At 43.2% G+C, this 21,031-nt stretch overlaps 1 long non-coding RNA gene across 2 annotated transcripts; it reads right to left on the bottom strand.

Annotated features, from left to right (window-relative positions):
• Positions 1–905: 905 nt before the first annotated feature.
• Positions 906–14,754, bottom strand: LOC140456819 (uncharacterized). 2 transcript variants are annotated; one of them, XR_011953156.1, is made up of 6 exons: positions 14,670–14,754; positions 11,126–11,208; positions 8,929–9,030; positions 7,906–7,992; positions 4,068–4,172; positions 906–1,014 (listed from the first exon to the last, which is right to left on the bottom strand). It is a non-coding gene; the product is annotated as an uncharacterized lncRNA (long non-coding RNA). The 2 variants fall into 2 exon arrangements; XR_011953155.1 differs by lacking the exon at positions 8,929–9,030.
• Between the last annotated feature and the right edge of the window lie 6,277 nt (positions 14,755–21,031).

Below are 21,031 nucleotides of genomic sequence, written 5' to 3'. Positions count from 1 at the left end.
TGTCCTGTACAGCAACATGACCTCCCACATCCTATACTCAATGCTCGAACGAAAGAAAGAAAATATACTGAACACCTTCTTCATCATCCTATCTACCTGCAACTTGACTTGCAAGGACTATGATCCTGCAGTCCAAGGTCTCTTTGTGGCGCAAACGTCTTCAGGGCCTTGCCATTCAGTGTATAAGTCCTGCCCTGATTTGCTTTTCCAAGATGCAGCACCTCACATTTATCTAAATTAAACCCCATCAGATAAATATCTTATTGTAATCTGAGGTAACCTTCTTCATAATCCACAATACCTCCAATTTTGTATGACCTGCAAACTCATTTACGATACCAAGTCATTTAAATGAATGATGAAACAAATCCAGAAATAAACATCCATTTCTCGGAGTTTGAATGTGCTCTGTGTAAATCCTGCCCAATGACTCTGTACCAGAGAAAGGCTGCACATGCGCCTGGCTGCACCTTGCCCCCTACAAAGCTGGCGGCTCCACACGTGTCCAGTGAATTTTTGCCCCAAATAAAGATGGCGGCGCGCACCCATGCCTGCAGCCACACTGAGGCAATTCACCGTTTACTGAAAACAAGAGACTGGGACGTGTTTTCCGATGTGCACAGTTTGTTTGTAAAACCTCTCCGCTCATACAGAATCGCTCTCAACTCCTGCGGTTCCACAGACAGCCTTGATGATTTTTGTGGGTACCCATTCTCTGCCTGCTTACTCATTTGTCCTGAATGTTTTTGTACAATCACTTTGGATTCTCCTTAAACCTATTTCCTAAAGCTATCTCATGTCCTCTTTTTGCCCTCCTGGTTTACCTCGAGTCTCCTCCTACTGCCCCTATACTCCTCTAGGGATTCACACAAAAACAGCTCTCTGTACCTGCCATATGCCTCCTTCATTTTCTTGACCAGGCCCTCAATTTCTTCCGATAGACAGCATTCCCTACACCTTCCAGCCTTGGCCTTAACAGGAACATACTGTCTTTGTACTCTTGTTGTCGCAGGCCTATGGAAGCAATGGCAGATGAGGACAGAGATGCAATCATTCCCAGTAAAGAGGTAATATTGGGAAAGTTAACAGCCTAAAGGTAGATGGGTCTCCTGGCTCTAATGGATTGCATCTCAGGGACTAAAGTAGACGGCGGGGGTAGTGTTTGGAGGGGGTGGTGAATAACAAATAGACTTGTGATAATTCAATTAAAATTTGTTGGATTCTGGGATGGTTTTGAAAGACTGGAAGCTGCAAATGTGGTGCCACTATTTTTCAAAAAGGACCGGTTAGCTTAACTTCTGAGGGGAGAAAATGCTTGAATCTCTCAAGGAAGTAGTGGTGACTTATCTGGGTAGAAATTGTCTCATTTTGCAAAAACAGCATGGATTCATGAAAGGCAGGTCACGTTTAAGGATTTACTGGTATTATTTGAGGATACAATGAGCGCATTGGACAAAGTGGACTTGGTGGATGTGGTGTATCTGGATTTCCAGAAGGTATTCGATAAGTTGCCACACAAAAGGCTGCTGTATAAGGTAAAGATGCACAGCATTATGGGTAATGTATTATCATTGATACAGGATCGGTTAACCAACAAAAAATAAAGAATGGGGATAAATGGGTGTTTGGATTAGTGTTGGCACTACAACTGTTTGCAATTTACACAAATGTTTTGGAGTTGAGGACCAAGTGTACGGTGTCAGAGTTCATATTTGATACAAAGATGAGGTAGAGCAATGTCTGCAGAGGCCACTGTCAGTCTGCACAGGGATACAGATAGGTTAAGTGAGTAGGTAAGGGTCTGGCAGATGGATGACAATGTTGGGATATGTGAGGTCATCCATTTTGGTCGGACTAACAGCTAACTGATGATGAAATGGTGAAAACATGCAGCAGGCTGCTGTGCAGAGGGAGCTGGGTGTCCTTGTACATGAATCATAGGAAGTTGGTTTGCAGGTACAGCAGTTAAATAAGACAGTGAAGGGAATATTGTCCTTCATTGCTAGAGGGATGGTTCTGCTGTAGCTGTACAGGGTGCTGGGGAGGCCACACCTGGAGTACTGTGTACAGGTTTGGTCCCCTTACATTAGCAAGGATGTACTGGCACTGGAGGGAGTACAGAAGAGGTTCACTAGTTTGAGTTGGGAGTTGAGAGGATTGGTATATGTGGAGAGATTGAGAAAACTGGTTTGATAGTCATTGTAATTTAGAAGAATGGGAGGTTGGAGAGGAAAAAATAAAATTATGAAGGGAGTGGATAAGCTTGGAGCAGGGAGGCTATTTCCTCTGGGGGCGGGTCAAACTAGAGCATAACCTCAAAATAAGGGGGAGCAGGTTTAGGACTGAGTTCAGGAGGAGCTTCTTCAGCTAAAGGGTTGTGCATCTGTGGAATTCCCTACCGAGTGCAGCATTTGACGTTATCAACTTGAATGCCTTTAAGGGAAAATGTAGATTTGTGAACAGGAAAAGAATTAAGGGTTATGGTGAGAGAGCAGGAATGTGGAGCTGAGGCCATGAAAAGATCAGCCCTGATCTTATTGAATGGCAGAACAGGCTTGAGGGGCCAGATGAAAGTTCTTGCCTTGTGCCATCAAAATTGGCCTTTGTCCAATTCAGAACCTTAACGTTTAGATCTGGTGTATTATTTTCTGTAACTATTTTAAAACTAGTAGAAATATCAGAATTCCAAACTGTGTTTTCAGGTCATTCAGCCCATCATATTACTACTGACCCTGAGAGCCTCCAAACTTCCCCCTATAACATTGCATTTCCCAGCACCACCCAACCTACACATCCCTGAACATTATGGGTAATTCAGCCTGCATAATCCCCCCAACGTGCACATCCCACAACACTGTGGGCAATTCAGCCTGGATAATCCAACCTACCCTACACATCTTTGGACTGTGGGAGGAAACCAGAGGACCCAGACGAGATCCATGCAGAAAACCCCAATAAGGTGATCATCCCTTTCTTATTTCCCAGTTCCACCTAAATACCTTCACTGGGCGTACTCCCAGGAATATCCTCCCTAAGCAAAAACATAATGCTGTCTCGAATCAAAAATGCCACTCCCCCTCCTTCCTTCTCCCCCTTTCTATTCTTCCTATAGCATCTATACCCTGGAACATTAAGCTGCCAGTCCTATCCATCCCTGAGTGATGCCTCTGTAATTGCTATAATATCCCAGTGCCATGTTCAAAACCACACCCTGAGCTCATCTGCCTTCCCTGTCAGGCCTCTTCTATTGAAGTAAATGCAGTGCAACTGCTCAGTCCGACTTCATTCTGTGCCTTGCCCTTGCCTGCCTTGACTATTTGACTTCTGAACTGTACCAGCCACAGACATATCTCTTTCCTCACTACCTTCTTGGGTTTACACCCACTCCCTCACTGGTTTAATGCCTCCCGAGTATCACCAGCAAGTCTCCCTGCCTAGATATTAGACACCTTCCAATTCAGGTACAATCCATCCTTCTTATGAAGGTCAACTCTACTCCAGGAGATCACAACGATCCAAAAAACGTGAATCCTTTTCCCCTGCACCAGCTCCTTAGCCACTCATTGAGCACCTCCTCCTCCTCTGTAATATGGACTTTTTTCAAGATGTCACCATTTATTTCCCCACATTCTATATCTCCCATGTACTTCTTCACAGTAAACACTGATGCAAAATACTTGTCTCCCATCTCGCCCATCGCCTGCAGCTCCACACAATGGCTGCCTTGCTGATCTTTGAGGGTCTCTATTTTCTCCCTAGTTAGCCTTTTGTTCCTCATGTATTTACAAAAGCCCTTTGGATTATCCTTAACCCTATGCGCCAAAGCTATCTCACGGCCCTTTTTTCCCTCCTGATTTCCCTTTTAATTATATTCGAAAATTTTTTGGATTGGAATAAATGCAAAATATAACATCCTGACAAAACAAACGAGGGTAGGACTTACACTCAATAAAAGTAGGGCCTTGAGTAGTGATATGGGAACAAAGAGACTGAGAGCTTCACGTCTTTGAAGTTTGTGTTACATGTAGACAGGGTGGTGAAGAATGTGCTTTGCTTAGCACACCTACCTTCATTGTTCAGACCTTTGAGTCCAGGAGTTGGGACGTTGCGTTGAGGATTTACAGCACGTTGGGGAGGCCTCTTCTGGAATACTCTGTCCAGTTCTGGTTGTGCTGTTATAGGAAGGATATTATTAAATTGGAGCAGGTTCAGAAGAGATTTACCAGCATGTTGCCATGAATGGAGGATTGTGTTCTAAGGAGAGGCTGGATAGGCTGGGAATTTTTTTCACTGGCGTGCACGAGTTGAGGGGTGACCTTATTAGAGGTTTACAAAATCAGAAAGAGTGTAGATAAGGTGAATAGCTGGGGGAGAGGGGGATTCAAAACTCGGGTGCATTCGTTTTGAGAAGAAATTAGAAAGATTTGAGAAAAGACATTAGGGTTTTTTAAAAAATTTATACGTGTGAAATGAACTTCCAGAGGAAGTGGTAGCTGTGAATACAATTACAATATTTAAAAGACATTCAGATAAGTACATAAATAGGAAACATTTGGATGGATGTGGACCAATCAGTGGCAGGTACAATTAGTTCAGTTTGGAATTATGGTCGGCATGGACTGGTTGGACCACAGGGCCTGTTTCCTTGCTGTATAACATTATGACTCTAATCTTCACTAACTCTAAATTCCTCCATCCTCAACTCTCCCGATCACTGTCAATTCATCCAGCCTCAGAACTCTTCCTTATTTATATAATTCCTCACCAGCCACAGAACGCTCCCTATCTCATGTCCTCCAGTTTCTCAGATCTCTGCGATATGTGCCTTTCTTTAGTTCCAGCCTTGAGGATGCCCTCATTCACTCAGATTGGTTGGAGGACAAACTGGTACGACTTGGTCCTCCAGTACTGCCCTCTGCCCCCTATTGGCCTGCGCTGACATCAATCATCGGGGCCCATTGTGAGGTGAGTGGTGGGATCCTCCCTCTCTCTGCCCTGGGATGAGCTTCATCATTCACAGTCAATGGGGCAGTATCACAGAGCACAGGGCCTGGGGGCTATTCAGCCCATTTGGGATGTACCCTCTCCCTCTGGAGATGCTGCAAATCTGTCCCAATTCCCTTCCCATTTGCCCATAGACCCCCAAATCTTCCCTTAAAAAGTAAAATTCCAAATCTGTTTATGAATAACTGCTGAGTCTGTGTCCAGCTGCCATTCAGACTGTTCCAGATACTCAGAACTTACTGAATAAAATAATGTTCACATATTCACATTATTTGCCAATTACCTGAAAATAGTTACTAAAATTGTGACATTGTTAACAATTCCCCTCTCTCTGCAGATTAGATATCCTAGAAACAAATTTACACCTGGTCAAAATCACTGCTTAACCTTCTCAGCTCCAAGGACAATTATCTGTGCTTCTGCTAGCTCTCCACAAAAGAGGAACACATCTTATTTTCATTTATTAGTGTCATAGAGATGTACAGCACAGAAACAGACCTTTGGTCCAATTTGTCCATGACAACGAGGAATCCTCAACAAATGGAGCCCCATTTGCCAGCTATTGGTCCATATCATTGGAAACTCTTCCTATTCACGTACCCAATCAGATGCCTTTCAAATGTTGTAATTGTATCAGCCTCCACTACTTCATCTGGCAGCTCATTCCACACATACACCACACACAGCTTGAAAACTTGGCCCCTTAGATCCATTTTAAATCTTTGCCCTCTCAACGTAAGCCTATGTGATCTTGTTTTGAACCCACATAACTGGGGGGAAAAGACCCTGGCTGTTCACCTTATCCATGCCCTTCATGATTTTATAAATCTCCATGAAGTCACCTCTCAGTCTTTGACTCTCCAGGGAAATTAACCCTGGCCTATTCAGCCTCTCCCTGTAGCCCAAATCCTCCAACATTAGCAAAGTCTTTGTAAATCTTGTCTGAACTCTTTCAAGATTCACAACGTCCTTTCCAGAACAGGGAATTTCAAACTTAAAACATAATTCCTGAAATGGCTTAATCAATGTCCTGTCCAACCACAATTTGACGTCCCAGCTTCTGTACTCAATGCATTGACCAATAAATATAAGCATACCAAACACCACCTTCACTCGTCTGCCTACCTGTGACTCTACTTTCAAGGAACAATGAACCTGCACTCCATGGTCTCTATGTTCAGCAACATTCCCAAGGAATGTACCATTAAGTGTACAAGTCCTGCTCTGATTTGCCTTTCCAAAATCCAACAGCTTACATTTGTCTAAATTGAACCCAGTCTGCCATTCCTCGCTCCAATGGCCCATCTGGTTAAGATTCTGTTGCATTCTGAACTAACCTTCTTCATTGTCCACTAAACCTCCAATTTTGGTGTCTTCTGTAAACCCACTGACCATATCTCATATATGAACATCCAAGTCATTTATTTAAGGATCCATATCCATTCCTGCAGGACAATGCTGCTCACAGGCCTCCAGTCCGCAAAGCAACCCTCCATCACCACCCTCTGCCTCCTACCTTCAAGGCAGTTTTGTATCCAAATGGCTAGTTCTCCCAACATTTCATGTTATCTAACCTTGCTAACCAGTCTGCTTTGTGGAACATCGTTCAGGGTCCATATAGACAACGTCCACAGTCTGGCTTCATCAATCATCTTTGTCACATCTTCAAAAAAACTCAATCAAGTTAGAGAGAGAGAATTTCCCACACACAAAGCCATGTTGACTAGCCCTAATCAATCCTCGTCTTTCCAAATACATGTAAATCCTGTCCCTCAGAATCCCTTCCAACAACTTACCTACCACTGACGTTAGGTTGACTGTTCTCTTGTTCCCTGGCCTTTCCTTACCACCTTTTTTTTAAATAATGGCACATGTCATCCAGCACCTCACCTGTCACAAACAATGATATGAATACCTGAGGGAGGGGCACTGCCATCACCTTCCTAGCTTTCCACAAATTTCTGGGATACACCTGATCAGGTCCCAGGGATTTATCCACCTTGCTACTGTTTAAGACATCCAGTACTTCCTCCTCTGTAATATAGACACTTTTCAAGTTATCGCGATTTATTTCTCCAAACTCTCTAGAATAGAAGAGCATAGTATTTCTCCCACCTCCTGTTGTTCCATAGATGGCCTTGTTGATCTTTAAGGGGTCCTATTCTCTGTCTGGTTATTATTTTTTCCTTAATGTATTTGTAGAATCTCTTTGGATTCTCCTTAAACTATTTCCTAGAGATATTTCAAGTCCCCTTTTTGCTCTCCTGATTACCCTCGAGTATATTCCTGTAAAAACGTGATACTGTACTCCCAATTCCTCCGCCTCTGCCATATCTGCTCCCAGGAGAAGCAATTCCACTTCAGGACATCCCAGAAAGGTTTCCTCTTTCAAGGACCGCATTTCCCTCCCACTTGATCAACAATGCACTCCAACGCATATCCTCCACTTCCTGTACCTCCTCCTTCCCCCCACCCCTCCAACCACAATAAGAATATAATCCCCCGGTCCTCACCTGCCACCCACTAATCTCCATTAACCTCTGCTATGTCCGCTACCTACAGTCAGACCCCACCACCAGGGATATATCTCCCTCCCCAACCCTTTCTATCTTCCGCAGAGACCATGGGATCTTTGGTGCTGATGTGCTGCCCCACGGATACCTCAGTCACTCACCCTGCCAAATGGCCAAGTGAGATTATCACTAGATGGATAACCCAGACACCCAGATAACATTCTGGGGGCCAGGATTTGGATCCCGTTACGGCAGACAGTGGAATGTGAATTCAATAAAAATGTGGAATTAAGAATCTATTAAAGACCATGAATCCATTGTTGATTATTGCGAAAAAAACTCATCAGATTCGCTAATATTCTTCAGGGAAGGAATCTGCCATTCTTACCTGGTCTGGCCTACATGTGACTCCAGACTCACAGCAATGTAGTTGACTCTTTACTGCCCTTTGGGCCCAGCCAGTGACACCCTCATCCTGTGAATGAATAACAAAGAAGGTCAAGTCTTGTACCCAACCATACTATTCTTACAGATAAGCGATCTCTTAGTAAATTTGCTTCTCAACTCCCTGCTGACTATTGGGGAAGTGGGGGGGGGTCAATAGTACCATCCCAATAAGGAGATCATCCCTTTCTTATTTCTCAGTTCCACCTGTATAACCTGCCTGGATGTACTCCCAGGAATACCCTCTTGAAGCCCAGCTGTAATGTTATCCCGAATCAAAAATACCTCTCCCCCTGCTCTGTTGCCCCCTTTCTATCTTTGCTATAGCATCTATACACTGGAACATTAAGCTGCTGGTCCTATCCATCATTAAGTTATGCCTCTGTAATTGCTATAATATCCCAGTGCGATGTTCAAAACCATACACTGAGCTCCTCTGCCTCCTGTATTGAAATAAATGCAGAGTAACTGCTCATTCTGTGCCTTGCCCTTGTCTGCCTTGACTGTTTGACATCTGAACTGTACCAACGTCAGACTGAGCTCTTCCCTCACTCTCTCTCTGGGTTTACCCACATTCCTTCACTGGTTTAATGCCTCCTGAATAGCACTAGCAACTGTTCCCTTCCAGTGCCAGTACAATCCATCCTTCTGATGTAGGTCAATTCTACCCCACAAGAGATTCCAATGATCCAATAATGTGAACTCTTCTATTCCTATGTCATTGATACCAATAAACTACAGCCTTCCCTCAAAATGGTTATTCTCCCCTTTACGAATATTCTGCTCCCTCTCTGAGGCATCCTTATACAAAAATTACACATTCGAATAATAAACCTTTCACTCACCAGGTCATCATAAAAGGATTACATGACACATTGAAGGTTTGGGGATCCTTTTGAGAGAAGGCGATGATTCAAAGGAGAATTTTTAAGCAGCAAATGGGATTGATCTGGAACACAATACTCACACACACAATGCGAATATCCAGATCCTGATATACTGAGTAATTCAATCAGAGTTTAGCAGAATATTTACTGAGATCACCATCTGAATATCCACCTGTAATATTCTGTAATACAAGTTTATAAAATCTGTCACTATCAGTTCAGGTTAGAAACTCACACCATCCCCTCTTCGTGGCCCAGGAGTACTGTACATATTACCCTTGAGGACATCAGCAGTCAACTCAGGGGGAAATCTGTGGGTTTCTAGGAGATTCCAACTTGAGATCTCATGTGACTGAACACAGCAGTTCTTGGACACATTGGAGAAAATTATCCAAGCGTCAGTGAGATATGGGGAACAAGAATTACTTTCTTTTCTTTCATTCTATGCTGCCGCTCTGCCTCATCAATAAGACATGGGTGTGAAAGGCTAAGCCTAACGATGGGCAAATTGTCTCCATCCTGACCAATGGGTAGGAAGATCCTCTCAATCACTCCAAAGTGTATCACTAAAAAGATAGCAACTCTGCCTGCTTCCCACTGCCCAGTGCTCCCAGTAAATGTTTGAAAGAATGGGAAGGGGGGATATCTCCTAGAAAAGGCACAACTGTAAAGGTCTAAGAGGATTATGAAAAGAGAGAGATGCACAGGAGAAGGGGGCAACAAGTTGCTAGATGGGGTTTAACTTGGGAAAATGGGAAGTTGCTCATTTTGGAGGAGATAATAAAAGAACAAAGTACAATTTAAATGGTGGAAAATGTAGAAAGCTGCACCACAAAGGGACCAGGGGTAATTGTTCAGGAAACACAGAAAGCTACCACACAGTTACAACAGGGAATCAGGAAGGGGAATCGAATGTTTTGTTTCAAAAGTTTTCAGTCTTAGAGTTTGGAGTATATACCTGAGAGTAACGTGTGGAAGTGCTGGTGAGACCACCATATCTGCAGGAATGAGAGCAGTTTTGGTCCCTTTAGATAAGGAAATGTGTCACTTTATTGGAGGCAATTCAGGGAAGATTCAATGAGATGATCCCTGGTTTGGAGGGATTATCTGTTAAATAAAGGCTGAAAAGGTTGGGACTGTACTCAATGGATTTTGGAGAAAGAGAGGTGATCTCATTGAGACAAATGGGATTCTTTAGGGGTTTGACAGGATAAATACTGAGAGGATGTGTCTGAGGGTAAATACTGAGAGGGGAGTCTGAAACCAGATTCTGAGTCACAGAATCAAGGGTTCTGTTTTGGATTCAAGTTTAAGGTGACACAGACGGGTAAGGGGTTTCAGGAGCAATGGAGCTGGGGTGAGGTGGAGAAAAGCAACGTTTAAGAGATTGGAATTCCTGCTGTTCTGATTGTGTGGATGTCTGATCAGAAGGTCACCTTGGGGTCAGATATAAGAGCAATATTGTGAAGAGTGTGGTTCTGCCTCAGAGAGTTCCCAGTGGGAGGGAGGGGCTCAGCAGAAAGGTAAAGGTAAGGCAATGGGTTTAACCATGACAATGTTTCATTGGAGGAAATTGCAGCTAATCGAGTAGTGGGAATGTGGTAAGCAATTTGATAACTGAGTAACAGTGGAGAAATGGAGAGGGATGATGGGGAGGGAGAGCTGGGCATCGTCAGTGTACATGTCAAACCTAACACAGTGGTTTTGGATGATATCACCTCCCGGCACTATGTACGTGAGATACAGGAGAGACCAAAGATAGATCGTTGAGGGACACCAAATGCAAGGAATTCAGAAAGGAAAGGGAGAATGGAGATGGAGCAGGATTTTCCAACAATGGTAAGGTCAAATATTAGTTTTTCACAGAATGGGAGAGAAGGACATAACCAAAAAAGACCAACAGACAGAACAAGGAACAATATCTATAAATTGGCGAGGGGGGGTGATGAGGCGGCAGCAGAGGAAAGAGAGTTGGAATGTGAGTTTAGCGAGATTAGGGTAAAGGGTCAAGGTGAGCTCTGATAAGGCTTGACAAGAGACTGGAGAAAGATGTAGGTTTAGGACAAAAACCAGGAACACCACGTGAGGCAGTTGGGCTCAGTGGGCTAGTGGGAGGGAGGGAAACAGCAGATCGGATTATCTCAGTCTTAGTGACAGAGAAACTCCATGTGCTCCTCACTCATTGTTGGAGGGGAGGATGGAGGAGACAGGATGATGGACAGTGTTTTACAAAGAAACAAAACCAGGGTTAGTGATATTTAAAATGAGTGAACAAACCTGATGTATTTAGCTTTTATCCAGAATATTAAAACAAACGACTGAAGTCCTGGTTCGAATCCCATCTTGGCAGATGGTGGAATCTGAATTCAAGAAAAATACAACGTATTAGGAATCTCCTGATCTCCATGAAACCATTGTCAATGGCGAAAAAAATCCTGCCAACCTGACAGTGGCCCAGCCAGCTACTCACTGTATTAATCACTGCAAAGTCTCAACAAATGAATGAAACTGGATGGACCAGTTGGCAACTAACAAGGCACCAGAAATTACAACCACAGAATCAGCCCTCTCGATGGTGCAACGTCCTCCTCACTAACATATGGTTTTTGGTGCCAAAACGTGGAGAGCTGTCTCACAGACTAGTCAAGGAACAGCCTGACATAGTCATACTCACGGAATCATCCCTTACAAACAATGACCAGACACCACCATCACCATCCCTAGATATCGAGACTGTGGGGCTGGAAAAGCACAACAGGTCAGGCAGCATCCAAGGAGCAGGAGAATCGACGTTTCAAGCCTAAGCCCTTCATCAGCCTGACCTGCAGTGCTTTTCCAGCACCAGACTCTTGACTCTGATCTCCAGCATCTGCAGTCTTCACTTTCTCCTGAAATCTCTGGATATGTCCTGTCCCACCGGCATGACAGACCAGGCAGAGGTGGTGGCACAGTGGTGTACAGATAGGGAGGATTTGCCCTGCGAGTACACAGCATTGGCTCCGGAGTCCAGGATGTCTCATGGCTCCTGCTGATTACCACGTCCCGCCCTCTCTTGGCTGATGAATCACTCCTCCTTCATGTTGAATAACATTTGGAGGAGGCACTGAGGCAATAAAATGGTGTCAAATGTACTCTGGGTACAGGATTTCAATGTCCACAATCGAGACGAGCTCTGCAATAGAATTACTGACTGAGCTGGCCAGGTCCTAAAGGGTATAGCTGCTCAGCTGAGTCTGCAGCGGGTGGTGAGGGAACCAACAAGAGGGAAAAACATACTTGATCTCATTGTTATGAATTGACCAGCTGCAGATACATCTAGCCATGACAGTATCAGGAAGACCAACCATCACACATTCCTTTTGAAGACAAAGTCTTGCCATAAAGTTGAGAAAAACCTCCATTGTGTTGAGTGGCACTATCACCGTTCGAAAGGGGACAGACTTCGAAGAGATGTAAGCTCTCAAACTGGGTATCTATGAGACACTGTGGGACATCAACAGCAGCAGAACTGTACTCCAGCACGATCTGTAACCTCATGGGTTTGTAAATCCTGCTCTCACCCATCACAATGGACAGGAAAGGAGGGCATGCCATGAGCAGCAACCAGGCAGACTTAAAAACAAAGTGCCAACCTGGTGAAGCTGTCAAACTGAATTACCTGCATTTCAAACAGCATCAGCAGCAAGCAACAGAGTTAAGTGATCCAACATCCAATGGAACAGATCGGCGCTCTGCAGTTCTGCCACAACCAGTTGTGAACGGTGATGGACAATTAAACAACTCACTGGAGGAAGTATCACAGATATCCCCACCCTTACTGATGGAGGAGCCTCACACCCATGCACCAGATAAGACAACAGCATTTGCAGCAATCTGCAGCCAGAAGTGCAATATGGGATGATCCATCTCAGCCTTCTCCAGTGGTTTCTAACATCACAGATGTGAGTTTTAAAGCAGTTCGATTGAGTTTGAATAACATCAAGAAATGGTTAATTAGTGCAAAGGCTATGGGCCCTGCCAATATTCTGGCAATAATACTGATGGCTTGTGCTCCAGAACTTGCCACCCACCGAGCCAAGTACCGCTCCAGCACTGGCATCTACCGACAATGTGGAACATTGCCCAGGAATGTTCAACACAAAAACACAGGGCAATCCAACCCAGCCAATTTCCCTCTTATCAGTCCACACTCGATCAGCAGTAACGTGATGGAAAATGTCATCAACAGGGCTACCAAGCAGCAGCTGCTCAGCAACAGCCAGCTGAGTGACACTCATTTTAGTCTCCACCAGGGCCACTCAGCTCCCGATTGTGTTACCGCCCTGATTCACAACCTGACAACCAGCTGAATCCCAGAGGTGAGGTGAGTGTGACAACTCAGTCCCACTCCAAGATCACTAATTCTAGCTGATTCCACCCTCATCTCAGCTCATATACTGAAACTCTCATCCATCATGTGTTATCTCCAGACTTCATTTTCCAAACACACTCAGGGCCAGCTTCCCACATTCAACCTCCCTGTAATCTCAAGAAAGTCGAAATCTCTGCTTGTTGATTCATCAAAAGGCTCCTAATTAGAATCAACAGCATACAGCCATAGAGATGTACAGCAAGGAAACAGACCCTTCGGTCCAACCCGTCCACGCCGACCAGATACCCCAACCCAATCAAGTCTCACCTGCCAGCATCTGGCCAATATCCCTCAATTTAAAATTCTCACACTTGATTTAATTTCTGGCTGTAATAATCCCGAGCTCCCTGCACCACACACACTTTGAGACCTCGACAACCTATTTTCTTCGAGACTCCCAACCATTTGTAAATTCATTACTTCACCTGTGTGGCTGTTTCTACAGTTGCTGAAGCAGCATGGTCTGAAATTTGCAGCCAAAACCTCACAGGTCTGCTTTCCACCTTTAAGACATCCCTCAAAACCTGCTTTTTGGCAATGCTTTTGGTCACCTGACCTAATATCTCCCTCTCTGGCCTGAGGTCTAAAGTTCTCAATCGTATTTTTGTGAAATTATAAGCATGATAATAAAAATTTAAAAAATGTTGTTGATTTGGACATTATTTTCAAATCATCACTGTTGCTGAATGAATACTCTTAATGTCTCTTATCCAACCACATTGTGGGAGCACCTTCACCACACAAACTGCAGCTGTACAAGAAAGTCAAACATCACCCTCTTCACAGGCAACAGGGCTTTGGCATTAATCACTGGTATCTGTGGAAGGAGAAACACAGTTGATGTTTCAGGGAATGCAAAATGGATTACAGGGAATGAAAATGGTGCAGAATTTGATCGTCAGAAATGGAAGGAAAATACACTTGCTTATTGGAAAAAAGAATTCTTGACTGTCAAAAATATTCAAGAAAAAAGTAATCTGATAATAGAGCAGTACATGGTCAGGGGCTGGGCAGCAGTGAAAAACCCTTTGTCTATAAATTACTTTCGAGACTGAGGGAGCTGGATCTTGACAAAGTGGTTATGAGGGAGCCCAGAGGTGAATCAGAGCAGTATTGGCTGCTATGATCCCAGTGACTCTATAATAGAGAAAGGCTGCACATGCGCCTGACTGCACCTTGCCCCCTACAAAGATGGCGGCTCCGCACGTGTCCAGTGAATCGTTGTCCCGAATAAAGATGGCGGCGCTCACTCAGGCCTTCAGCCGCGCTGAGGCAATTCCCCATTTACTGTAAACACGGGACTGGGACGTTCAAATTTGTGTTTTCCGACGTGCACAATTTGTTTGCAAAACCTCTCCGCTCATAGCAACACAGTTTTTCTCCCGTTTCCCTGTTTATTTCTTTCCTTACCGGATCCTTTCTCTCCATAACTTCCCGAGCATTCATAACAGCAACTCTGCGCCGTGCGCGAGGGTGATCACATGGTTGTTTAGCTCCGCCCTTCATTCACTTTGATTGGTTGGAGGACCAACACGCCGGCTAGGTCATCCAGCTCCGCCCACCGTCCTTTCATTGGTCCGGTGCTGACATCAATCACCCGGGGTCGCCTTTGTTGACGAAAGCATGCACAGTGTGTCCTGCTTTTGCTGATATGTTGGGTAATGTGATGGGAGAGTTTACTGAGGGGAAGGATCCCTTTGTGTGAGCTCTGCAGTAGATTTCCTTGATTCATGGAGGGATTTGCCTTCCCACTCATGACTGTATAGCTGTGATTGATGAATCAACGCCATCTGAACCAGTACATAAACACCCCGTTTTCACAACATCTGAGATCTTTAGCACATTGTATCACACTCTTCTTTGGAAACAAAAAAAGCATGAAGTGGAGCCTCAAGGAATCGGAGCAGGAGTAGGGCATTCATTCCCTTCAGCTTGTTCCCCCATTCTATCAGATCATGTCTGGGCCAACCCAGACCTCAACCCCTCTTTGCTTGATCCGCATAGCCCTCACCTGCTCAATATTTCAAAAATCTATCTGCCCTCTTTTGAAATAATTTGAGATAGAATCACAGATTCCCTACTGTGTAGAAACAGGCCCTTCAGCCAACAAGCCAGAACAACCCTACGAAGAGTAACCCAAACATTCCCCTCCCACATTTAACTTTCACAATTGTTTGGGCGAGAAAATTCTAGCCATTCACTGAGAGAAAAAATTCTTTACGTTTTTTAAAATGAATGTTCCCTTATATAATGTCCCCTGGTTTGAGACTTCAATGGTGCTAGAAGATCTCGTCAACATCTACCCTGCCAAACTCCTCAGAATCTTGTTTCTATAAGATCACCCCTGCTTATCTATTCTTGATAGGTCAAAGCAGCTAAGTAAATCTTTTTTGAATGGTCTCCAATGTTGGTTTATCCTTTATTAAATATGGGAGCTATCATTGTATACAGCACTGCAAGTGAGGACTCAGCAACAGCCAGTGTGGTTACCTAATCCTCAATCCATGCTAATACATTACGCCGATACCATGAACTCCTAAATTGTGCAATTAACTTGTATGTAGAACCTTATCATTTGCATTTTTAAAATCCAAAGACAGAACATCATTGGATTGCCCTTTATCAGCCCTGCTTGTTATCCCCTCAATGAACTGTCATAAATTTGTCAAATATAGTTTCTCTTTCACAAAACCCAGTCTACCATGTTTAATGATAAGCTTTTCTAAATATCCTGCAATTTCTTACTTTAATATTCGACTTTGTAGATTCTTACAGTAGATTTGCTAAGTATGATTCCCCTCTCTTAAGTCCATGCGGACTCTGTCCAATCCTGTCACTGTTCAGTAAGAAACTTGACTGTACTCCAATATAGTTACTAAACGTATTTGTATTTCTTTTTAAAAATTGACTACTTATGCCGGACCCATGCAATATCAATGAATTAGTGACTGAATTTGGGTTATAATTTTTTTTTGTTAGTTCCTTTTCGTATTGTGTTATGCAGACAGCACCAAGTGATCACTCTTAATTGTCAGTAAATTTGAAAATAATATATTTCAAAAATGACATCCCAAAATGCTGCCTCATTATTGTGCAAGGAGGATTTTGCAATCAATAGTTTGCAGATAAAATTGAACAGATTTTTGCTGCAATTTGGCCAGACTGCAGGTTACACCAAAGTGGCAACTCTGTTGTCAAATTCTTACTTGACACTGCCCAAGGTGATACTGATGGGACTTCACTTTGCCATTCTTGTTCACCAGCTTTATTTCCAGGTGTAATTATATAATCATTCTAGAGCTTGTAATTTTAGACAACTTCTCTTTTAGGTACATATGTAAATATCACACAGAAATGTTGCACTGAATGGTACCAAATCTGAAATTAGTCTCTAATCTGATAGTAACATGGTCTGACCCTTCTACATTTGTATTGGCATAAGTCTATGCCAGTTATTTTTCTGAAGCCTGTGATTCCTGATGAAGGGCTTATGCCCAAAACATCAACTCTCTTGCTTCTCGGATGCTGCCTGACTTGCTGTGCTTTTCCAGCATGACACTTTTCGACTCTGATGTCCAGCTTCTTTGGTCGTCACTTTCTCCTTTGAGAAGATTAAACCAAGAATAATTTTTGTTGATCAAAGTGCAATAGGAACCAATTCATGAAATTCAGATATCTCACATTTACCTTAACTATGTGAAGACTAAGACATTACCAAATTATTGTCAGTAATTGAAACCATGCTGACAAACCTGTGCAGTATCAGTGCCTCACCTTTAGAGTGTTGCCAGATATCACGCAGCTGCAGTATTTTGTTTTGCACTCAGGTATATGTTGTTCTCACTTGTTTCTTTGTGAAAGATTACAAAATTAACATGGATGAATGAACTTGTGATTTCTTTAACCAACGTTTAGAGAAAAAACAAGTCGGTATTTCAAGTGCTGATAAAGTAAAATAAACTGATAATCAGTAGAAAGGGTTTAAGATGGATATATGCATTTACACTATTGAAGGCAACCTGGCAGATTTCAATACCATTTGGGTAGTCAACAACAATACAGAAGTAACTTTATGAATTGCTTACTGTACACCAACAACACAAGCCAAGTATCAGTGAAACCACAGATTGTCTCCCATGGATTCCCAGATCTAAACAGTGCATTCCAGATATGCTCACTGTCACCATCTGGGAGCAGTCTCCTAAAGTGCTCCCAGAATTTAGAAAGCACACACACTGCCTTCCAAAGATAAATCTGCTGTCACATGCTTCACTCTGATTGCATACAATGACATTTATTGTCCAGTTCTTTAATGTGACAAATGATTTTACAAACAATTTATAAAATACTTTATATCCTGAAGAAATGTGATGTCAGACCTTCGTAGAAGTGAATGGAAAGTGTGATGTTTGCTTGACCTTTGGCTCCATGTATCAGACCGAACTGAACCTTTAGCAAGATGTGGGATGTTTCCCACACACCTTGTTTAAAAAAGCAAAGATTATGCTCTGGAGATTTAAATGTTCAATCAGGTTTAATAAAAATCTTTCCAAAAATTGAGAGTTTGACTTCAGCTCCTTTAAAGAGACATGCTCTTAGCCTTCAATTTTGTGACATGTGATCATTCTTTGGTAAAGGTGGCTGTGTGCAACACTGCAGGATGTTGTGCTGAAGTGTCTCATTGGGTGGAGGAGCTTTATTACTGGTGTAACTTGGCTAATTTTGAGATGGAATATTATTTTGAGTTTAATCTTGTTTTTTAAAAATTGAGGCGTGCTTGTGTAACTCAAGTGTGGAAACTATGCTCATGTTTGCAATGAACCTTTCACTTTTGGAGATTAGTATTTTTCTGATCTGTTTTGTAAATAAAGTTCACTATAGAAAGCACAGTGATGGAGAACCACAGGTCTAGCAGCATCTCTGAGGGGAATAAAACATTGTCAGCTCCAAGTCACATGACCATTTGTCCGTTCAGATGAAGAGTCACTGAAATTGAAATGTAACATTATTTTTCTCTTCACCGATGCCCTCAGAACTGCCGAGATTCTCCAGCACTTTGTTTCTGGGGATCAGATCTCCAGCACCTGCAGTTTAAGTTTATTGTTTTGTTATCGATCCTATGATTTGACTTGGGGGGCGAGAGGCAGCAACTGTGATCAATGAGGATAAAACTCCCCAACCATGGAAAAAAAACATATAGTTCTTTATACCTTGCAAAACATGACTGTAAATAAGAAATGCAACTAAGCTAAGTGCAAGGCGGCATACCACTGGCCTTGTCTCAAACTTGGTACTCATCTTTGAGGTCTAATCTGTCAGAATTGTGTTTGCTCGCTTCCTTTGAGATCACAGTCCACAAATGTCCCAGTTCCAATTCCTGGGCCAGGCCAAGTTACCACATTGCAGTGGGGTGGGGAGTTTTGTATCAGCCTGAAGTTTTTGTTAATAACAACATTGCAGGTTGAAGTTGACGGTTTTGACGAATATCCCGTCATCAAACTTGGAGGAAATCCTTCCGAATGTATTGATTAACTGGACTGAGCCTGTTTACATGCAGCCCTGTTAGTAGTGCGGTCATATTCTCAGTTAATAATCACACAACACCAGGTTATAGTCCAACAGGTTTAATTGGAAGCACACTAGCTTTCGGAGCACCGCTCCTTCATCAGGTGATTGTGGAGGGCACAATTCTAAGGCACAGAATTTATCGCAAAACTTTAGTGTGATGTAACTGAAATTATCCATTAAAAAATACCTTGATTGTCTGTTGAGTCTTTCATCTGTTCGAAAACCATGATAGTTTCATTTCTTTCATATGTAAATCGCAAAACCTTTTTTTAAAAGTTGCATTCCTGACAGTGGCCCATCAAATCACTCATTGTATTAATCACTGCACAGTCTCAACAAAGGAATGCAACTGGATGGACCACATTACATCTACCAATGCACTGGAAAATACAACCACATAATCAGCCCTCTTGACCCTGCAACTTCTGTTTCACTGTGGGCCAACAACAGCAGCAGAACTGTACTCCAGCCCAATCTGAAATCTCATGGCCTGATATCCCCCACTTAACCATTAACATCAAGCCAGGGAAATCAACCCTAGTTCAATGGAGAGTTCCACAGGGCATGCCAGGAGCAATACCAGGCATACCTAAACATGTGGTGCCAACCTGGTGAAGCTACCCAACCTGCATGCCAAACAGTGCAAGCAACACCAAATAGAACTATGTGATCCAACAACCAATGGATCAGATCGGAGCTCTGCAGTTCTGCCACACCTAGTCAGGAATGGTGATGGACAATTAAACAACTCACTGCAGGAAGCATCACAGATATCCCCACTCTTACTGATGGAGGAGTCTCACACATCCATGCAACAGACAAGACAACAGCATTTGCAGCAATCTTCAGCCAGCAATGCCAAGTGGATGAGCCTTCTACATTGGTCCCTGACATCACAGACGTGAATCAACTTGGTTGAAAACTAATTTCAAATCAGATCAAGAAATGGAGAAGTAGTGTAAAGGCTGTCGGCCCTGCCAGCATTGTGGCAATAATACTGATGGTTGTGCTCCAGAGATTGCTGCCCACCAAGACAAGTCCAGCACTGGCACCTACTGACATTGTGGAACATTTCCCAGGGATGTTCAACACAAAAACGCAGGACAGAGCCAACCCAGCCAATTTCCCTCCATCAGTCGACACTCGCTCAGCAGTGAAGTGATGGAAGGTGTCATCAACAGTGCTGTCACGCAGCTGCTCAGCAATAACCTTCTGTGACACCCAGTTTGGGTTCTGCCAGGACCACTCCGTTCCTCCGTTCACAAACTGACAAACAGCTGAATTCCAGAGGTGAGGTGAGGGTGACAGCCCAGTCCCACTCCAAGGCCACTATTTCGACTTCAGTGATATCACCTGACCTCACCACAGTCTCAGCTCATTTACTGAAACTCTCATTCATTTATTTTGTTAACTCTAGATTTCATTATCTAAACCCAGTCCTGGCCAGCATCCCACAATCATCCTCCCTTTAATCTCCAGAATATTGAAAACTCTACCGCCCAAAAGCTCACTTGTACCAGAACTTGCTGATCCATCAAAAGGCTCCCATTTATAAGCAACAGCAATTTACTTTCACACACTTTATTTAATTCCTGGCTGTAATCATTCCTATCTTCCTGCACCACACACCCTTTCATATCTCAATAACTTATTTTAGTTAGACTCCCAATGATGTGTTTATTTGTGAGTTCAGCTGTGTGACTCTTTCTATAGATTCCAAGGCAACACGGTCTGGAATTCCCACCCTCTAAGATCTGCTTTCTTCCTTTAAGGCATTCCTGAAAAATTGCCTATTTGGCAATGGGTTTGGTCACTGGACATAATATTCTCCAGCTGTGGCCTTATGTCAAAAGTTCTCAATATTTTTGTGAAATTAAAAACATGTTGATTTGTACAGGTATATTCTACTTTTCACTATCGCTGAGTGATTAGTCTGTAATGTCTCTTACCCAACCACATTGTGGGAACGCCTTCACCATTCAAACTGCAGCTGTACAAGGAAGTCAAACATCACCCTCTCCACAGGCAACAGGGCTTTGCCAATGATCACTGGTTTCTGTGGAAGGAGAAATACACATGATGTTTCAGGGAGTGCAATATGAATTATAGGGAATGAAAATGGTGCAGAATTTGACTGTCAGAAATGGAAGGAAAATCCACTCCCTATTGGAAAACAAGAATTCTTGACTGTCAAAGATATTGTG

The sequence above is a fragment of the Chiloscyllium punctatum genome, chromosome 31 (genome assembly GCF_047496795.1).
Source record: "Chiloscyllium punctatum isolate Juve2018m chromosome 31, sChiPun1.3, whole genome shotgun sequence".
Taxonomy (NCBI): domain Eukaryota; kingdom Metazoa; phylum Chordata; class Chondrichthyes; order Orectolobiformes; family Hemiscylliidae; genus Chiloscyllium; species Chiloscyllium punctatum.
Note: the sequence above shows the minus strand (reverse complement) of the source record. Positions and strands in the feature narration are given on the sequence as shown.